The sequence below is a fragment of the Leucoraja erinacea genome, chromosome 33, assembly GCF_028641065.1.
Source record: "Leucoraja erinacea ecotype New England chromosome 33, Leri_hhj_1, whole genome shotgun sequence".
NCBI classification, from domain to species: domain Eukaryota; kingdom Metazoa; phylum Chordata; class Chondrichthyes; order Rajiformes; family Rajidae; genus Leucoraja; species Leucoraja erinaceus.
In genome coordinates, this window is record NC_073409.1 from 1136032 (window position 1) to 1157737 (window position 21706).

General features: G+C 43.2%; 1 protein-coding gene across 1 annotated transcript in view; it reads right to left on the reverse strand.

Annotated features, from left to right (window-relative positions):
- adamtsl3 (ADAMTS-like 3) overlaps positions 1-21706 on the reverse strand; it is a 264426-nt gene that overhangs the window by 167261 nt on the left and 75459 nt on the right. The gene's annotated exons all lie outside the window — the stretch shown is intronic.

Genomic DNA, 21706 nt, shown 5'->3' on the forward strand with positions numbered 1-21706 from the left:
TCCAGCTGGCACTTTACACAATACACACAGTGTCTTTTCTTGTTCAAGCACTTTGATAAAAGTTAGCTTTGGTAATTTCAAGAGATTCCTTAAAAGAACACATACGATCAAAGTCGGATAGTTCTTCTAATCCCTGCCAAAGTTCCTTCACTATTGTGAACTGCAGCATCTAAGCCATTGGCTTAAAATATTATTGATTCAAACCATTTGCTCTAGAAAAACATAAATGACTCAAGATATATTTTGTACTTGCTATTTAAAGAAGGAACTTGCATTTACCAAGAGCCAATGCCAGTAAAATGTCCATTTACTTATATGCGCTCCAATGGTTACAATGCTTCATAAGTGCCCAAAACTCTACAAAGTCCATTGGGACATCCTGAGATTACCAATGTTAGCAAATATTTTCCTTTAGATGATATGTTTTCTTTGGTAATCTTGGCTACATTGCAACAAATCCCACTGGTCCACCCTTCACGTTTGCCAAGGCACTCTGGCTCAATGATGAATAGTCATCTTCAACTGATCAAACTTGGTTCTGCTTTCATCTCTGACCTTTGTTCCAAGCATCTGCCTATCAAAGCCCCCCATCGCCAATGCCCACCTATTACCTACAACACCTTGTCCTGCCTCTCTCCCCTCTTCCAGCTTTCTTCTCCCTCTCTACAATCAGTCCGAAGGGTCATGACCCAAAAGCATCACCTAATCATGTTGTCCACAGATGTTGCCTATCCTGCTGAGTTACTCGAGCACTTTGTGTCCTTTTGAGTATTAACTAGCATCTGGTGTTCCTTGTTGCTATGTTTTTACAAATCCCTCCATCTCCTCACCCTCCCTGGCGTGGACTGAAAACGCCTCAAAGCCTATTTCTGCGTTGTGCGACTGTGATCCCTGTTTAATAATTCAAAGAAGACCTATAAATGTTGGACCATTAAAAATGGCACATTGATACAAGTTTAGATTATTACTGCACCGAGGTACAGTGAAATGCTTTCTGTTGCCTGCTTTCCAGTCAGTGACAACATTAGACATGATTCCAATCAAGCCTTCCACAGTGTACAGATACAGGATGAAGGGTTTAACAATTATTGCAAGATAAAGCCCATTAAAGTCGATTAACGATAGTTTCGGGGTCTCCAAGGAGATAGATGGTAGCTCAGGACCACTCTGAGTTTTTTATGATACTGCCTGTAAGGGAAATTCACTTTGTTGTCTCAAATTGAGACAATGACAATAAATTTGAATACAATACAATACAATACAAAGTTGGTAATAGGATGGTTCAGTTGCCTGATAACAGCTGGGAAGAAACTGTCCCTGAATCTGGAGGTGTGCGTTTTCACACTTGCTGTTGCCGTGGCAGGTGTTCCCACCTGAATATTGTTCAACAGGTAATGATGAAAACATTTAACCGACAATACTTTTACAATGTTCCCAACATAATTAACCTCCCTACTGCTCAGCTTTTGTCATTAGGAAACAAATACTCCAAGGACTGTGACAACAAGGACATGCCTTCATCTTTCTGTTTCAAATCTTGTGTTCAGGCAACCACTCGTAATCTTGCAGGTCAATGTCTACATTAATAGTGACATATCTGGTCAAGGCCCCAATATATTTCCTGTTAGATTTTCCCCCATCTTCATGCAGACTTGTATCAGGAGAAAATATCTTTCGAGCACTGTCTTGCGACAATTATTATTCCACTAGATATAAAAACACCTTATTGGATGCAGAGCAGACCATCACACAAACCAACCTCCCTTCCATTGACTCCATCTACATCTCACGCTGCTTCAGCAAGGCCAGCAGCATCATCAAGGACCATTCTCACCCCGGTCACTCACTCTTCTCCCCTCTCCCATCGGGCAAGGGGGACAGAAGTGTGAAAACGCACACATACAGATTCAGGGACAGTTTCTTCCCGACTGCTATCAAGTAACTGAGCCATCCTATCACCAACTAGCGAGCGGTCCCTGACCTCCCATCTACCACATTGGAGACCCTCGGACTATCTTTAATCGGACTCTATCTTGCATTAAACATTATTCCCTTTATCTTGCATCTGTGGACGACTTGATTGTAATCAAAAAGGCAGCCAACATTATCAAAGACCCACATCATCCTGGCCACACACTCATTTCACCATTGCCATCGGGAAGAAGGTACAGGAGCCAGAATTTTATAAGGTCCAGGTTCAGGAATAGTTACTTCCCCACAGCCATCATGTTATTAAACACGACAACAAATAAGCTCTGAACTACAAAAGACTATAACTATTATTATTGCACTATATTAGTTTATTTATTGGGTATGTGTGCATGTGTGTATACACACAATGAATGTTTTTTTTCTCACGGTATGTACTATTTTACATATTGTGTTGTGCTGCAGCAAGCAAGAATGTCATTGTTCTATCTGGGACACATGACAATAAAACACTCTTGACTCTCGTCTTTCTGCTGACTGTGCAGAACGCAACAAAAATCTGTGCATCCAAGACAATTGGAATATATTTAGTAAATGTCTGTGGCTCAGTCTTAAAAAAAACCTGACGTTCTCTTCATAAAATAACTGGTATGAACATGAAACCAGATGTAAGTTTCCCCAAAATTAAAGGCATATAATTCAGTGCTTCACCAAACAGTTGCCTAACAAAACAACTCAGAGAAACTTTGCAAGGAAGTCAATGCTCCGGAGAGCCAAAGTAAATGGCTGGAAGCACGCACAATTAGGTGGTGATGACTGGGGCTGGTTAACGGTGACATACAGGAAAACATGCGAAAGGTTTATAGAAAATATCATGGTAACTTTAGTTGGTGGAAGAGACCACAGTAAAGCTGCATTGTGCCTCTGAGAATGGAATAAAACTTTCAGTCAAGAAAGCCATCCGGGTAGGGCTGGCCACTGGCATCATGAATCATTTGGTTTCCTTCTCTCTAAACAGGCACCAAGGGAACACACAGACACTGGAGCTGCCACAAATACATTCCATTCACATTATCAACATTTTTTGAGAGCTCACATTCATTCAGCGCTCAGAGCACCAAAGAGGTAACGCTGAAACTCGTCTCCATCGTTTTAAAATGCAAACACAAGGGCACCAAGGGTGTGAGCTACAGGGAGAGGTTGAGTAGGCTGGGTCTCTCTCTATTCCATGGAGCGCAGGAGGATGAGGGGTGATCTTATAGAGGTGTACAAAATCATGAGAGGAATAGATCGGATAGATGCACAGAGTCTCTTGCCCAGAGTAGGGGAATCGAGGACCAGAGGACACAGGTTCAATGTGACGGGGAAAAGATTTAATTGGAATCCGGGGAGTAACATTTTCACACAAATGGTGGTGGGGTGTGTGGAACAAGCTGCTAGAGGAGGTAGTTGAGGCTGGGACCATCCCATCATTTAAGAAACAGTTATGGATAGGACAGGTTTGGAGGTATATGGGCCAAGATCAGCAGGTGGGCCTAGTGTAGCTGGGACATTGTTGGCTGGTGTGGGCAAGTTGGGCCAAGGGGCCTGTTTCCACGCTGTATCACTCTATGACTCTATCTCATTGAGTCTCTGTCTCGTTTTATAATTTTGATTGCTCTTCACAAGAGGAACATGTATATGACACTGGCCATTGGAATAATCCAACGTTTCCACCCATAGCCATGGGTCCGAAAACTGTTGTGAAAACTGGAGAGTTTTAAATCTCAATTTATATTTTATGTTTCAATTTACCGCCTCATTTATGACCAACATCCTCTTCCTTTATGGTATTGTGTCTGTCATACATCTAAATGTGCTACAAGCGAACAAGATCATCTCCGATCCTCACATTTCCAACTGCAGCCTCTCAACAAAATCGCTTTGGAGAAAGAACTTCTTCCCCAAATAACTTTTTTCCCACCATAAATTGGAGGAGCAGCACCTCATATTTTGCTTGGTAGTTTCCACCCCAGCGGTATGAACATTGACATCTCCAATTTCAGGTAGTCCTTGCTTTCTCCCTCCTTCCCCTCCCCTTCCCAGCTCTCCCACAGTGTGGAAGTGCTTGTTTACAAAACCCATTACAGATGGTTTTACAGAGGAGCAACATGAACATAGATCAGAATCATAGTCAGAGTCAAAGATAATCCACTTCTGGCTTTCGAAAGCTACCACCATAAAGCTGTGGTAATCCTGCAGCCTCCAGGCATTGTGGTGTTGCAACAGAGGATTGTCAGGACCATTGGATGTTATTCCAATTAATCCCCCAAAGCACATTTAAATTCCCTTTCTCAGAGAGGTTACACTGGTATAATATACACTTTCCAATCTGCCAGTAGGTTTAAAGGGAAGATAGACACAAAAAGCTGGAGTAACTCAGCGGGACAGGCAGCATCTCTGGAGAGAAGGAATCGGTGACGTTTCGGGTCGAGATCCTTCTTCAGAGGGAACTTGGAAAATGGGATCACGTTGGTCTCGGAGAGTTTGGGAATTGGGCGCTGGAGGCCCCAAAGGAGCGGAGGGATGGGGGGCTCCATGTGTTTAAAGGGAACACGGGGAGAGGTCCTCAATATTGGTTTAGTTTAGTTTAGAGATACAGCACAGAAACAGGCCCTTCGACCGACGTGCTCGCTTTGACCAGCAATCGCCGCACATCAACACTATCCTACACACTCTAGGGACAAATTACATTTATAACAACCCAATTTACCCACTTTGGAGTGTGGGAGGAAACCGGAGCACCCGGAGAAAACCCATGGGGTCACAGGGAGAGTTTAAATTCCGTACAGACAGAACCCGTAGTCAGGATCTAACCCGGATCTCTGGCGCAGTGAGGCAGCAACTTTACCGCTGCGCCACCGTTAGTTATTCAGATTAGTTTTAGTTATAAAAATCTGTAGTTACTGCCTGCTCCATCAATGGATTCAGTTGTAACAAAATAGCTCTTCAAATTAATTTATTTATTCCATCAAATCTGCATCTTTGAGTCGATGAACGTATCACTAGGGGAACTTATCACATCTCTCCAGAGATGCTGCCAATCCCGCTAAGTTACTCCAACATTTTGTATCTATTATCACAAAGGGAATCAGCTTCTCCTCGCACCCACTCCGTCATGCCGATTGGGAAAGGGGGAGATGCAACGAGACCTGGGTGTCATGGTACACCAGTCATTGAAGGTAGGCATGCAGGTGCAGCAGGCAGTAAATAAAGTGAATGGTATGTTAGCTTTCATTGCAAAAGGATTTGAGTATAGGAGCAGGGAGGTTCTACTGCAGCTGTACAGGGTCTTGGTGAGACCACACCTGGAGTATTGCGTACAGTTTTGGTCTCCAAATCTGAGGAAGGACATTATTGCCATAGAGGGAGTGCAGAGACGATTCACCAGACTGATTCCTGGGATGTCAGGACTGTCTTATGAAGAAAGACTGAATAGACTTGGTTTATACTCTCTAGAATTTAGGAGATTGAGAGGGGATCTTATAGAAACTTACAAAATTCTTAAGGGGTTGGACAGGCTAGATGCAGGAAGATTGTTCGCGATGTTAGGGAAGTCCAGGACAAGGGGTCACAGCTTAAGGATAAGGGGGAAATCCTTTAAAAAACCGAGATGAGAAGAACTTTTTTCACACAGAGAGTGGTGAATCTCTGGAACTCTCTGCCACAGAGGGTAGTTGAGGCCAGTTCATTGGCTATATTTAAGAGGGAGTTAGATGTGGCCCTTGTGGCTAAGGGGATCAGGGGGTATGGAGAGAAGGCAGGTACGGGATACTGAGTTGGATGATCAGCCATGATCATATCGAATGGCGGTGCAGGCTCGAAGGGCCGAATGGCCTACTCCTGCACCTAATTTCTATGTTTCTATGTCATGTTAAACATCCCTCTGCTCTCTGCACTCTTGTCACGGAGGTCTCTCCTTCCATGTAACAATTCCAGTTTATCATTGCAATTCTCTTTCAGCTTCACATCCTGAACTCCGCACGCTCGTCGGGCTAACAAGTGCTTCTGAAGATGCAGAGCACTTCCTTTCTTTTGTACGGTGGCACAGCGGTAGAGTTGCTGCCTTACAGCACCAGGGACCCAGGTTCGATCCCATCTGCAGATGCTGCCTGTATGGAGTTTGTACATTCTAAAACACAATCCAGAGATGCCGTCTGACCCATTGAGTTACTCCAGCTTGTTGTGTCGAGACATGATTACAATCAAGCCATCCATCAGAGACAGGAGAAAGGGAATCTTACACAATAACATCCAGTAAAGTCCAAATAGAGATATTAGCGTTTAAGAAGGAACTGCAGATGCTGGAAAATCGAAGGTAGACAAAAATGCTGGAGAAACTCAGCGGGTGCAGCAGCATCTATGGAGCGAAGGAAAATAGGCAACGTTTCGGGACGAAACCCTTCCGGGTTTCGGCCCGAAACGTTGCCTATTTCCTTCAAGGGTTTCATCCCGAAACGTTGCCTATTTCCCTCGCTCCATAGATGCTGCTGCACCCGCTGAGTTTCTCCAGCATTTTTGTCCAATTAAAGATAGTCGGAGGTTCGCCAAATGAGGTAGATGGTAGCTCAGGACTGCTCTCTAGTTGGTGAGAGGGTGGTTCAGTTGCCTGATAACAGCTGGGAAGAAACTATCATCCATCTTCTGTACCTATTGCATGTCAGTATAGCCTCATTATGTATCGTTATAGTATTATCTGATTAGCTTGGGCAGCATGCAAAACAAAGCTTTTCACTGTACTTGGGTGCATGCCAATAACAAATATGAAGGCACACTTCATCCATCGAGCTTGCAAGTATTTGAAGATGCATGAACGAGGGTTGAAGCTGGACAGTGTCTATTTTTTAACTCAAAGACAGAAAATGCAGAAACCATTCAGCAGCCAGGCGGCATCTGCGGAAAGAGAAATTAAACATAAACTCCGCCTTCCTTTCCACAAGCGCTGCCCAACACTTTCTGTTTTTATTTCAGATTTCCGACGTCTGCAGAAGTTTTTGTTTCATTGATTGTTATTTTTGAGTGCGGGTCATTCCATATAAATGAAAGCATCGAGACTGCCCTCAAAATAAGGTCTCCCTGGTGCTTATTTAGAGAATTATAGTTTAGCCTGGTGGTGCAGCTGTGATAACAGATTATCGTGATGCCCAGATACTTTCATCATCTGGCAGAGACACCATTTGCTTTCTACTCAAACAAACAAACCCAATAGATGAATGGCCAGTTTGGACACTTCACCATAGCTGGTGCAGTTTGTCACGTCTGCGAGTAAAACCTTCTCTTCTCAAAGCATGTTTCCAAAAATTAATGCTAGACTTTCATTTCGATACAGTGCGGAAACAGGCCCTTCGGCCCACCGAGTCCGTGCCAACCTCGCACACGTGCACTATCCTACGCACACTAGGAACAATTTACAATTATACTAAGCCAATTAACCTACAAACCTGTACGTTTTTGGAGTGTGGGAGGAAACTGGAGCACCCGGAGAAAACCCACGCAGTCACAGGGAGAACATGCAAACTCTGTACAGACAGCACCCGTAGTCGGGATCGAACCCAGGTCTCTGCTGCTGTAAAGCGGCAACTCTACCGCTGTGCCACTGTGCTGTCCCACACAGTAGTACAGAAGGAGCAATGGATGAGACAAGGGGTGGTGGCCTTTAAGTTTGGACTCTCTCCAAAGATACACAATGGTGATGCATAGATGATGATTGTTGAGGAAGGGGGAGGTTTAGAACTAAACTTCATCAATGAGAATGATTATCTGCAAGTCTCTCTCCGTCAACACTGCCACCCACTCACAGCAACAGCACAACACACACAACTGCCAATGGTCTACTCTCAGAAAATCAATTAGATTGCCGAAAAATTTCACCTCATAATTCAAAAATATTTACTGCGTCAACACCAGATGACTCGTCAAGCCTCCAACACAGTAAACCAGGAACCACATTTCTGCAGTCCAAGGTATTTACAACCTGTTTAAGTATCCGAGTGCCTTTCAGGTCCAATTTAGCAGAAATCATGAGGTCTCTATTTATCAAAAATCTTTGGGGACAATATAAACATGCCCGGCGGCAGGACATCAGTATTAGGGCAGGGACTTGGATAGGAAAGATTTAGAGGGATATGGGCCAAACGTGGGCAAGTGGGACTAGCAGAACTGGGGTATGACTCCCCCCCCCCCCCCCCCCCCCCAGTCTTTGCACATCCCCAATCCTTTCCACTCGTCAGTTTATTTTCATGTTTTATGTATTTTGTGTTTTATGACTGTTGGCAGATCAATTTCCCTCCTGAGATAAATAAAGTTACATCGTATTGTATCTTGGTCAGTAAGGGCACGTTGGGCAGAAGGGCCTGTTTCCGTGCTGTATGACAATATAACTGAGTACAGTAATTCATCCAGGTGAGGCAGCATCTATGGAGCGAAGGAAATAGGCAACGTTTCTTCAGACTGAAGAAGGGTCTCGACCAGGAAACTTTGCCTATTTCCTTCGCTCCATTGATGCTGCCTCACCTGCTGAGTTTCTCCAGCATTTTTGTCTACCTTTGATATTCCAGCATCTGTAGTTCCTTCTTAAACAGTAATTCATCCAATCTGCGAGTTGAGAAAATGGAGGAATTCCAAGCACCCAATATAAAAGCGGTTATGGGGCGAAGGCAGGAGGATGGGGTTGGGAGGGAGAGATAGATCAGCCATGATTGGATGGCTGAGTAGACTTGATGGGCCGAATGGCCTAATTCTGCTCTTATCACTTATGAAAAGCTGCAAGATTGTTTAAATCTCTGTCATGATCACATACCCTTGGTTAAAATTGTAAACTTGCTGATTGATTGAAGATTGATTGAAGGAAACATGCTGATTCTGCGTGCGTGCCTATGTGCTCCCATAACAATGACAAAACGGTACACGATAGCGCTACAATTTTTGGACCACCTTGCTCACAATTGTCCTTTGGTGTGTTTTTATCAAGATTTGTTCAGATTGATGTTATATTTTACAAGTTATTCACATTTTTAATTTTACAAAACCCCACTTTGAGAAAAATCACTTGAACTTGCAGTGGCAGTTAGCTGCGATGACATCAACATGGGATCTCATTTACATAAATTGCCCGTGAGCAATGCTCACCCTACAATGACATCACAATGGGATCTCAATTACATTTAAAAAAAGCAGCTTCCACCTCACAATGATATCAAGGGGGGTAGGGAGGGGAGAGAGGTTATGGAGGGAGGGAGTGGAGGAGGGGAGAGGAGAAGGGAGAGAAAAGGGAGGGTGAAAAGGATGGGGATGGAATGGGGATGAGGGGAAATGAGCCACGCCTGCCCAGTTGGGGGCTATGAGTGAGTGGTAGAATATTGCGTTGGGGGAACGGGTTGTGTTGGGGGAACGGATGAGTGGTGGAATATTGCGTATGGGGAACAGGGCCCAATGGGTCCCACTTGGTCTAGTTTATCATAAATGCATCATATTTACTGCATTGTGTGGTGGTACAATATTCCCCATGGCCACCACTACCTGAGAAAGTCAAGCCATTTATCCATCTGCACTCATGTATTGAGATTGAGAATTTTCAGTAAATGGGTTCTCCATAAAGTGCCACAATACCTGCTACTTTACTTTGTGGAGTTGGGGTCCCAGTCAACTATTGTGAATTCTTCCAACTGGTGGCTATTGTGTGCAACTCACTTCCATTTATGGCCATCACAATAACTGCATTCAATTTTTCTTTAAATCCATTAAAAAAGTGTTTGTTTTCTAATTTCCTCTGCGTTTTATTTTACAGCTGCGTGCTTTTACCACACCACATATTTCACCTTGTTCACCCTAGTCTTTGGTATTAAATTTAATTTCACAAAATGCTTTGTTTTTATTGTCTTTTTTCAGCCAATGCTTATATTTTTTAGCCATTTAATATAATGAATACAAACTAAATACCCCTATAAACTAACTACGACCCATTCTTCGATGTTTAGATTGAGGATTTCATCTTCTTTGGCACCTTCAACAGATTGAATAAATAAATATAAATTTTTGCAGAGAACTTGGTGCACTACCAACATATACAAACCCTACTCACCATAGCGGGGCTACAAGTTAATAAATGGAATGAAAGGTTCGTTGTGAGGAAAATTGAATATTATTGATGCATTCCTTCAACTGTCACCTCAATTACTCCCAGAATTACAAAATAAATTGTTGACCATTGCTTTGTCCCAACCAACCATCCATCCAAGTTTTTGATCAGAATTGCTCATAAAAGGAACATATAATTTTTGCACATGTTACTATTGAGGCAAAACCACTGTGAGATTAATGTGGCCTGGGTCACCCAGAGTCCACCCACAAACTTGGCTAAGGGTCAAAATTCCCACTACTAAAAATAACCCAAATCAAAGCCACACATGTGGACATTATTATAAAGGTGTCAAGATTGTACGCAAGTTAACAATTAACAATTTTATTATCAAGAACCTGGTGATATTGTTTTTTCTTGGTAACTTGGCATGTGCATTAGTGAAAGAGGCTGAGAATCAAGTCAGGTTAAGACCATCGCTCCCCGCAGACTTTTAAACAATATAATTAGCTTCCAACTTAAACCTACTTACAGCAACCTCTGCTGACATTGGTGGCAATTTTAGCAGAGAATTTAGTGAGTGTTGAATTACTTTTTAAATAGATTTCCAATCTCCTGGATATCTAGTAACAACTTGTCCTATTCCTTCCTACATTTGGACAGCACATCCAGGTTGAGAAGAGGTAACATGTCTACCAGCAAATAGACAAAAACATTCCAGTCGTAGACAAACCAATTACAAAAGTGGGGGTACAAGAGGGACATAGATATACAAGCTCCCTCTCTCCTGGTCCTCTCCAGAACTTGATGCTTCTTATTATTCCCACGCATCTGGGGAAAAGCTACAAGTTTGATAGAGCACTACTGTTCCAATTCATGCAAGATCCAAGAGGTTTTATTGCTGTTAATATATTTCAATCATTCTGGATTTTCAACCAAAAAAATGAGCAAAATTAATTTTCAATCTTCTTTCTGAAGGTATACGTTTACCATTTGCCTTCCCTCTGCAAACTAGAGAACAATGGAAGTCTTCCAGATTGACACATTCCCTCTCCGTTGTATCTCTCGAGATGCTGCCTGACTCAATGAGTTATTCCAGAATTTTATTTCACCCCCCGTATCCAGTTCACTACAACTCACATCTGTGATGTGGTCAATGCCCACATTTAATGTCCACCCCCGACTTTTCAGAAGATAGCTTCCTTCTTTTGATGCTCCATGCATCTTCAAATGCTTATGAAGGCATCCCCATTATATAGTTTAGAGTGTTCCGAGCTACAATTAAAAGCTTTTTTGTTGCGTGCTACTCTTGGTATTGAGGGAGTGCAGCGTAGGTTTACAAGGTTAATTCCCGAGATGGCGGGACTGTCATATGCTGAGAGAATGGAGTGGGGGTTGGGCTTGTATACTCTGGAGATTAGAAGGATGAGAGGTGATCTTATTGAAACATATAAGATTATTAAGGGTTTGGACACGCTAGAGGCAGGAAACATGTTCCCGATGTTGGGGGAGTCCAGAACCAGGGCCCAAAGTTTAAGAATAAGGAGTAAGCCATTTAGAACGGAGATGAGGAAACACTTTTTCTCACAGAGAGTTGTGAGTCTGCGGAATTCTCTGCCTCAGAGGGCTGTGGAGGCCGGTTCTCTGGATGCTTTCAAGAGAGAGCTGGATAAGGCTCCTAAAGATAGTGGAGTCAGGGGATATGGGGAGAAGCAGGAACGGGGTACTGATTGGGGATGATCAGCCATGATCATATTGAATGGCGGTGCTGGCTCGAAGGGCCGAATGGCCTACTCCTGCACCTATTGTCAATTGTCTACGGAAACACTATACATGCTTACAATCAAGCTGCCCGCGTGCGGTGCCCAGACACAGGATAAAGGGTACAACATGTAGTGCACGATCAAGTCAGATTAAAGACAACTTCTTTAGAGGGAGTGCCAAGATTTTAACCATACACAGCAAAGCGCTGATAGACACAAAACTCAGCGGGCAGGCAGCATCTCTGGAGAGAAGGAATAGGTGACATTTCGGGTCAACACCCTTCTTCAGACCCATAATCTGCTTCAGAGCTCTCCAGGCAATAAAATATTATAGCTAAATCAAGGATTTCAATTTAACATTGGCACAAACCAATTTAATTATTGTGGCCCCATCCATGAATCATGAACATCACGCTTCCAATATGTGAATTTACAAGCAGGATTATTAAAATAAATCAAATGCCTTTCGCTTTGCCTCATAGATTTATATCCATGACACAGGTGCTTAATAAATTCTAGGATAATTAAGAATATGCGTCTTGGCTCAGATAAGCCATTGATCTCATGAAAACAAACATCTTTTAAACTCATCTAGTTGAATAAGTAGATTAAGTGTGGTGGAGAACATGATGTTACAAAGAGGAGCTTGTTATAACGTTAAATATACAGCACAAATGCTCTTGGTCTATGAAACCATTTAACAGGCAGTTCTAATTGATACTCATGTAAAGCCTGTGCCTCTGGTTCACTGGGCAAGGCTCCACCTTGAATGGAACACATCAAGTAAACCGCAGGCTCTGATCTGTTGCTACTTACACAGGGTTATTGTGAATGAATCTTAATGTGGACGTAGCTTGTGCAAGGCGTGGTATTGTACGGGGGAAATCGCGCTCCTATCAGCAATAACAACGAGGTACAGTGAAGGGCTGGGGGGAAAAAAAACCATGTTGCTCTTGTACACATGCCGGGTATGTCTGACTAAGGGTCTCGACCCGGAACGTCACCTATCCATTTTCTCCACAGATGCTGCCTGACCCACAGATGCTGCCTGACCCCCTGAGTTACTCCAGCACTCTGTGAAACGTCACCTATCCATGTTCTCCACAGATGCTGCCTGACCCACTGAGTTACTCCAGCACTCTGTGAAACGTCACCTATCCATGTTCTCCACAGATGCTGCCTGACCCCCCTGAGTTACTACACTCTGTGCACTCTGTGAAACATCACCTATCCGCTGATTTGGTGCAGCCACAGGATGCTAGCCGTTTCGGGCCCCCTTCTGGAAATAGGCAAACGTTACGGGCCGAAACCCTCGGCCCGAAACGTCTATTTCCTTAGCTCCAAGATGCAGGAGTAGTGTCCAGCACTGAAGCACCTTTCAACGATCAAAACAGGCTTGCAAATGTGAAACGTTATCCATGTCGATGGAACCATGAGTCCTGCACTTTGAAACGCCCCTTCCATGTTCCACAGATGCTGCCTGACCCGCTGAGTTACTTGCAGCACTCTGTGCCTCATCACCCAAACTCTATAAACCCCAACTGGAGTATTGATGCCAGTCCTCACAGCCCTTCTCCATAGCTTGCTTGTTACCTCGACAATCACCAAACTCTCTAAACCCCAACTGGAGTATTGTGCCAGTCCTCACAGCCATGGATGTGGATGTTGTCACCTCGACAATCACCAAATGGTGACTCTTGCATACGGACTCAGTGGGTTGCAAGTGGGCTCTTGCCTGTGGACTTGCTGGGCTGTTCCGTGCATGCTACACTAACTGGTGCAATTGTACAGGGATAGTCTGTTGGATCTGTGTGCAACACATGTGTTTCACTGTACCTGGTACATGTGACAATAAACAAACCATTGACCACGAACATCCCCTCTAATCCTAAAGCAATGTGTTGTACATACATACGTCAGCTGCCTTCACTGCATCGGTGAGGTGATGGCCTCACCCCCACCCACAGACAAACCACTGGTCAATATTAACATGGAGACAAACATGAGAAGGTCGGCCACTCAGCCTCTTGTGCCTGCGTCAACATTGAGTAGGTCCACGGCTGATCTTTTCCTGCATCAACCCCATTTCCACTGCTTCATTCAATGGTAACTAGTGGCGCCACCACCACAATCAAGTCCATATGATCATCAGGCAACTATTTCAGTTGGACAGCTCTTTGGCCCACCACGGACATGCTGATACAGTATGTACTGGCTTTAGCTATCTAAACTAAACCCATTTGTCCACATTAGAAATGTATCCTGCTGTGGCTTGACTGCGCAAGGGTCTGGTTAAATGCCTCTTAAATGTCGTCAGTATATCTGACTCCAACCCATTCCCTGGTGGTAAATTCTTTATATATCAACCACAACGAGTGAAATAATTGCCGCTCACATCCCCTTTAAAGCTCATTCCTCTTAATTAAACCGATATGCTTTTGATTTTGAAACCCACACAATGGGGAAAGAATTTTGACTATCTGTCCAACGTACACCTCCCATAAACCTTCCATACTTCTGTCAGGAGAACAAACCCAGCCTATCTAACCTCTCCCAATAACTGAAGTTCTCCGTTCTGCAAAGCAGGATCTCCTCCACACTAATCACATCCCTTTCTCCCCCAGTCCCACCAATCTCCTCTCACCCACCAAATTCCACCAATTCTACCCATGAAGGACAATTTGTAGCAGCAATGAACACACCAACTTGCATATCATTGCAGTGCAGGAGGGAATGGGAGCATCTGGATTGTAGTCCACGTGGTGACCACGTCTCACACACACACAGCACCAGCAGTCAGGGTCAGATTTGCATTAGTTTATTGTCATATACACCATGGTCTTGAAAGTCAATAGACAATAGACAATAGGTGCAAGAGCAGGCCATTCGGCCCTTCAATAAAGTCCTTTCAATAAAGAAATTTACCACATCTGACTGAAGGGTTTTAAATGATACGATGGAAATTTATTAATCCATGGAGGGGAATTGATCTGCCAACAGTCATAATACACAAAGTACATGAAATTAAAGTGATGAGTGGAAAAGGATTGGGGATGTGCAAAGATTGGGGGGGGGGGGGGGGGGGGGGGGGGGGGGGGGGGGGGGGGGGGGGGGGACAGGACATTTGACAATGAAGGACTGGGGGGGGACATTTTGACAACTCTTTGATCTACTCAACAAAGACAAATTAAAGATTCATTACACATTACTCTTTGAAATATTAGTGGATAATCAAAAGTTCAAAGCAAAGGTTAAAAACCTCGGTGACTATTCACCAGGTATTATTATTTATTCAAATCGTTGAAATATTAGGGAGAAATGATGCAAACGTTGTCAACACTGACAATGACAATTAAAATTGAATCTGAATCTGAATCTGAACATGGGACCTGAAGGGTTAAGGATGAAAGTTGCCAAATTGTGATGTAGGTTAACAAAGATCCCCGTTGACAATGAACTGACACTAGAGGTCAGGGTTAGAACACAGATATCCAAGGGGGGGGGGAAACAAAGGGCATGTTATAGAGAGATTAACCAGTCCAGTCATGAAGTTAAATGAGAGGCCAGAGGTTATCAGGAAGTTGGGTCCATAGGAAAGACTACATGTAACGGAAATTCCGGTTTGGATTGCTTTATCTATTGACCACAGCACCATAAATAAGCCAGTTGAAGATTGGCCAAGATAGCAAAGGTGCTGACCTAATCAATTTCTAAAGCTCTAAGATTAGTTTAGTTTAGAGATACAGCGTGGGAACAGGTTCTTTGACCTACCGAGACCACGCTGACCTCATCACCCACACACTATCTTCAATCAATCAATCAAGTTTTATTCGTCACAAGTGAAATGAATTTGCCAGCAGCGGTACAATGATAAAGAACACACAAAAACACAATAAACATTTAACACAAACATCCACCACAGCATTCATCACTGTGGTGGAAGGCACAAATGTGGCCAGTCCTCCTCTATTTCCCCCCCGTGGTCGGGACCTCAACCCTCCGCAGCCGCCCAGATGTGTAGACAAGATAAGTCCAGATAAAGTCCAGATAATTACACACTAGGGGCAATTTACAGAAGCCAATTAACCCACAAATCTGCTCATCTTTGGAATACAAGAGGAAACCAGAGCACCTGGAGAAAACCCACGCAGTCACATGGAGAACGTGCAAACTCCGCACAGTCAGCTCCCGTAGTCAGGATCGAACCCGGGTCTCCGGCGCCGTCGGGCAGCAACTCTACCGCTGCGCCACCGTGCCGCCCCAAGCTCTAAGGAAGATCTAAATAGGTTCCAAAATAAGGCAGGTCTATTGGAGGAAATTAAATATACAGATTGCATTTGTTATCAAGCAGCCAGCTGTGAAATCAAATGAATATTTGATCTAGCTCTTAGATTTGGCTGGCCAAAGGTGACACTTTTAATGAACAAAACCTACTGATATAATCTACCAAAGATCAACGAGCTGAAACATTAATTCCTGGCTCGCTCCACAGATGCTAACTGCCCCACTGAGCATTTCCAGCAGCCTCCGGTTCTGTTTCACCCTTCTCAAATCCGGAGATCTTTTGCTTTTAATACTTCTCTGAGAGCATGAATTACACACAGATTTGGCACAACGGGAAACATGCATTGTTGTGACATTATTAATGTGAATTAAGTTTGAAAACATGCACTCATTATCCTTCTAAGAATGCAATATTTATACATTTTTGAATTCAATAGAGAGAACTCTCGATTATCAAACTTAATTTCCTTTCTTCTTTGGATGTGTAAATAGAATTTAATCATATACATGGTCCTAGTCGGAAATGGTACAAGCGATCAAACATCTAAAATATGTCCTTTCAAAATTGAAAATAGCATGGATTCTCTCACGAAATTGTGCATTTAGATAAACTAAATAAATTACGATTTAGTTCTGCAAAGTTTTTGTATGAAACACCAAAAGTGCATAATCTGGTCATTCCACATTTTGGCATGAAGATCAAAGTCTCTTATCCACTCTCATCACAAACCGACTGGAACAACATCAAACACCCCAGTTACTTCTAATCGCCTCTTACACTGCAAGCTTGTTCAAACCCTTCGCAGTTTGACACGACAAACTGTGCCAAATCAGGAACCTCACATCCATCAGCAATGATGAAGCTGTCTTTTTTTAGCTTTAGGTATGTATTATTATCTCTGGAGTACTTTTCATCATGTGTATGGAGTACGGAGCGTGCCTATGGGCCAAAGCAAGTTGGAAATGAGGAAACTACACTAGAAGGAAAGCTTGGCGCATCAAGTGTGTACGACTTATTCATGGCGTTTGAGAGCCGGTAGATATCTAGTTGGTTCTCACCACTTTTTCTGGAGCTCCTTCATTTAACCAACATCCAGGAACTTAGAGAAGTAAAAGATAATGGAAGTAAAGATGGAACAAAATTACCTGGGGTACAGATATTGGACTGATTTGAGAGTTTTTCTATTGAGTGCATTACATGAAACAATACAAACAGCTTAAAAACTCCCAAATTCCCTTTTGTAAAAAAGTATAACATTCCAATTTTTAATCATTCATAATCTATGTTCATCTTCAGGTCCTTGATCAATGACCCTTCTTCCATCCTAAAGTCAGCACTGGCATATAAGCTCGTGATTGCATAATTCCATGGGCTGCACGTCAGTCATTTGTAATTTTATGTACATGGAGGAAGGAATTGCAGAAGCTGGTCATACACCAAAGTGCTGGAGTAACTCAGCGGGACAGCCAAATAATTGGAGAGAATGAATGGGTGATGTTTCGGGTCGAGACCCTTTTTCAGACCCGTTCAATACATTCATCAAATTTTCATGATCGACTTTACAACAAAAATAAATGAAAAGGTTGATGAAGATGGACAAAAATATTTCCCAAGCAAAAGGATTTTGTGGAGATATTACCTGGCATGCATTGAAATAGTTAGGAGGACCAATTTAGAAAATAAGTCCACCAGCCCGGCGTGAGGGCCTGAACATCGGGCCATCCGGGGCAGCGACTGCGGGTGCTCGGAAGGCCCCGACCATGGATGAACACGGAGGGGAGGCTGGCTGGACTATGGTGCCTTCCTCACCTTGGTGCCATTTATGTTATGTTGTGTCGTGGACTTTCTGTGTTTGTGCTTTTTTTTAATTTAATTTCAATTTTATTTTTAATATGTTTTATTATTATTCATCATTTATTATTTATTTATTATTTTATTTAATTTTTTTTTATGATACTGCCTGTAAGGGAAATTCATTTTGTTGTCTCAAATTGAGACAATGACAATACATTTGAATACAATACAATACAATACAATACAAATGAGAGCGTGATGTTTTATGAAGCATCACCAATAATAATGGGTGAGAGGGAAAGGTTGCTTCAAGAGAGAAAAGAAGGTAAGATCGGAGACATTTGATTGTAAGGATCGATAAAATACAGTGGGATGAGATTGGATGAGATTGCCAGAAGATGAAGATGAGGTGAGTGGTTAGAACTATTGTAGGATATGCTGGGAGAGGAATGAAGAAAGCAAAATGAAAGAGCATCAGCACCAGGTGAATAAAAATCCCTGTTCAAGAAGAAACTGCAGATGCTGGAAGATCGGAGGTACACAAAATTGCTGGAGAAACTCAGCGGGTGCAGCAGCATCTATGGAGCGAAGAAAATAGGCGACGTTTCGGGCCGAAACCCTTCTTCAGACGGGCAAAAATCCCTTTTTGGTATCTCCAACATTGTGCGATAGTTCAGAAGATTTGAGATCTCTCTGACCAAATTATATTGGCCCTCCTAAAACCATTACAGCACAGGATCAATCCTCAGAGCAACACTAAACATGTACTGATCACTTCTGATGAGTTTCTATGCAGTTTAGCTGTTGTTTATACACATTGACTTTTATTGTTAAAATTAACAGGGTGAAACGCAGCCCTTAAAAGTTCTCCAGTGAGGCATTCCTTGGTTGAAAGCACTAGGCACCATCTTTATTGTACACACGAGTACAGCTGACAAGTTGTACATGTACAAAAGGCAACTATTGTCTGCTTGCTTTCTCCATAAATGGTCTTCTGCAAGTGTTCTGCTTTCACCGTGATGCCCAATTACACTAATGGACACCTACTGCAGCTGCAAGTTGGTTTATTTTTCATTATTCCTTGGCAGAATACAGAGGGAGATTTCTCTGCAGTTTAAGAAGCTAAAGAAATGTAAGTTACGTAGGAAGAAATGTCGAGATGCAGGTTTATACCGAAGATGGACACAGAGTGCTGGAGTAACTCAACGGGTCAAGCAGCATCTCCGGAGAAAAGAATAGGTGACGTATCAGGATGGAATCCAAGTCTGACGAAGGGATCCAACTAAAAACGTCACCTATCCATGTTCTCCACAGATGCTGCCTGACCCGCTGAGTTACTCCAGCACTCTGTGAAACGTCACCTATCCATGTTCTCCACAGATGCTGCCTGACCTGCTGAGTTACTCCAGCACTCTGTGAAATGTCACCTATCCATGTTCTCCACAGATGCTGCCTGACCCACTGAGTTATGGTGCAGCAGCATCTATGGAGCTAAGGAAATAGGCAACGTTTCGGGCCGAAACCCTTCTGGAAATAGGCAACGTTTCGGGCCGAAACCCTTCCGGGTTTCGGCCCGAAACGTTACCTATTTCCTTAGCTCCATAGATGCTGCTGCACCCGCTGAGTTACTCCAGCACTCTGTGAAACATCACCTATCCATGTTCTCCACAGATGCTGCCTGACCCGCTGAGTTACTCCAGCACTCTGTGTCTAAATTTACTCTGCTCATTCAACTACTCTGCAACCACAAACAGAAACGTGAATGGAAAAGGTGAAATACAGTACATTAGTCAGGTTCAACAAACTGAAACAGAGTTTTATCTCAATTATTCTGACTTTATTCGATAGATTTTCGATTCATTATCCCATTATAAATGTCATTGTATACACTAAATGTCATTTGAATGCAGAATAAATTGTTGATTTTAAGCAAATGAGGAAAGACGGGTGGATTGCATTTGTCCTTGTGCTTTTTGATAGGTCGGTCGGTGGCAGGGTGGGGGTGAAGGGGGGGGTTGGGTAGAGGGTTAGAGTTCAGCAGCAGAAGTAGTTAGAAAAGCAGCAAGCCCAGGGAGACAGACCTGTGTTTCCCCCACACTGCCAGCAGTTAGCAGCAGCAATTTCCCAAGGAGCGGCTTCCCTTGTGTGATGCAGTCTGGCCCATCGACTGAAGTCCATCTTTATTCCATGCATCAGAGGTTTTTGTCTACTCTTTAATTACACTGTTGAATGACACAATCTAAATCAACACTTTCACAACGCCAGTCCGTCATTCAGAAGGAAGCTTGCTGTTTTCATTGGGTACATGCCATTGAACCTCTGCTCGTACAAGTCATTCAGTGTTACGTCTGCCGTATTATACTGATTGACAGAAACATTACACTTGCCTTTTCCAGCTCCACTACCCATGATGTGTGAATGTGGTCGCTAAATGAACTGTTTTGGAAGCATTTTAGTCGTGCCTGACTTGAAGCATCTTTGACATAGCATCGGAAATCTGTGGATTTGGGTCCCAGACTAATACAGTCTAATTTAATATTTGCCTTCACTGAGATCGGCCCCATTGAAGCTGCAACAATGAGGAAGACCTAGCTTGCAACCTATTGTGATGAAGAATTTCTGTTTACGGAAGAAATGGATCTTTTTAAGGCAGAGATAAATAGATTCTTGATTAGTACGGGGGTCAGAGGCAGGAGAATGGGGTTAAGAGGGAGAGATAGATCAGCCATGATTGAATGGTGGAGTAGACTTGATGGGCCGAATGGCCTAATTCTGCTCCTATCACGTATGAAATGACCATGAGTCCTCGATAACCCTCCTGGGGGAAACCACACTAGACATCCACCCTGTCAGTTCCTCTTCAGAATGTACTGTATATGTTTTAAAGAGATCACCTCTCGTCCTTCAATATTCACATGGGCTGCACACATGTTCAGCTTCATCTCCTTTAGCACAGGCAACCATTTAGTGCACTGCTTCCACAACTTCCCTACCATCCAGAGACTAAATATGCATGCAAAGTTCCAGGTGCAATCTGACCAAGGCTTCCCCACTGTCATGTTCCATACTCCTGGCAATGGACACCAACATTTCAACAAACTTCCTAACTTGTTTAAGAAGGAACTGCAGATGCAGGAAAAATCGTAGGTAGACACAAATGCTGGAGAAACTCAGCAGGTGAGGCAGCATCTATGGAGCGAAGAAAATAGGTAACGTTTCGGGTTGAAACCCTTCTTCAGACCTTCTTGAAGAAGGGTTTCTATCTGAAAATAACATTGCTTATTTCCTTCGCTCCATAGATGCTGCCTCACCCACTGAGTTGCTCCAGCATTTTTATTTGGTCTACTATATAATATTTTTAGTTTGCAATGACTATGGTCTCTAGAACCCTTTGCCCCGCCATATTCACATCACTTGCTTCTCCGCTCTCACTCCTTGCCTGTACCCTCGTCTCCATCTACATCAGCTGACAGATTATCTGTGCAAGTCAAGTCAAGTCAAGTTTATTTGTCACATACACATACGAGATGTGCAGTGAAATGAAAGTGGCAATGCTCGCGGACTTTTGTGCAAAAGACAAACAACAAAACAACCAAACAAACTATAAACACAATCATAACACATATATTCTTTTACACAAAGTCTCTCTGGCATGTGCTCATGTTGCAAGGCTTTGAAAGTACTCTGCCTGTAAGTCTCCCTGGAATGTTTAGAGGATGTGCCTGGCATGCTACCAATGCAACCTTTTCTTGGTTTTGCTTCTCGTGAACTTGCCAAACTGACCCACGCCAGTCCATAGACACAAAATGCTGGAGTAAC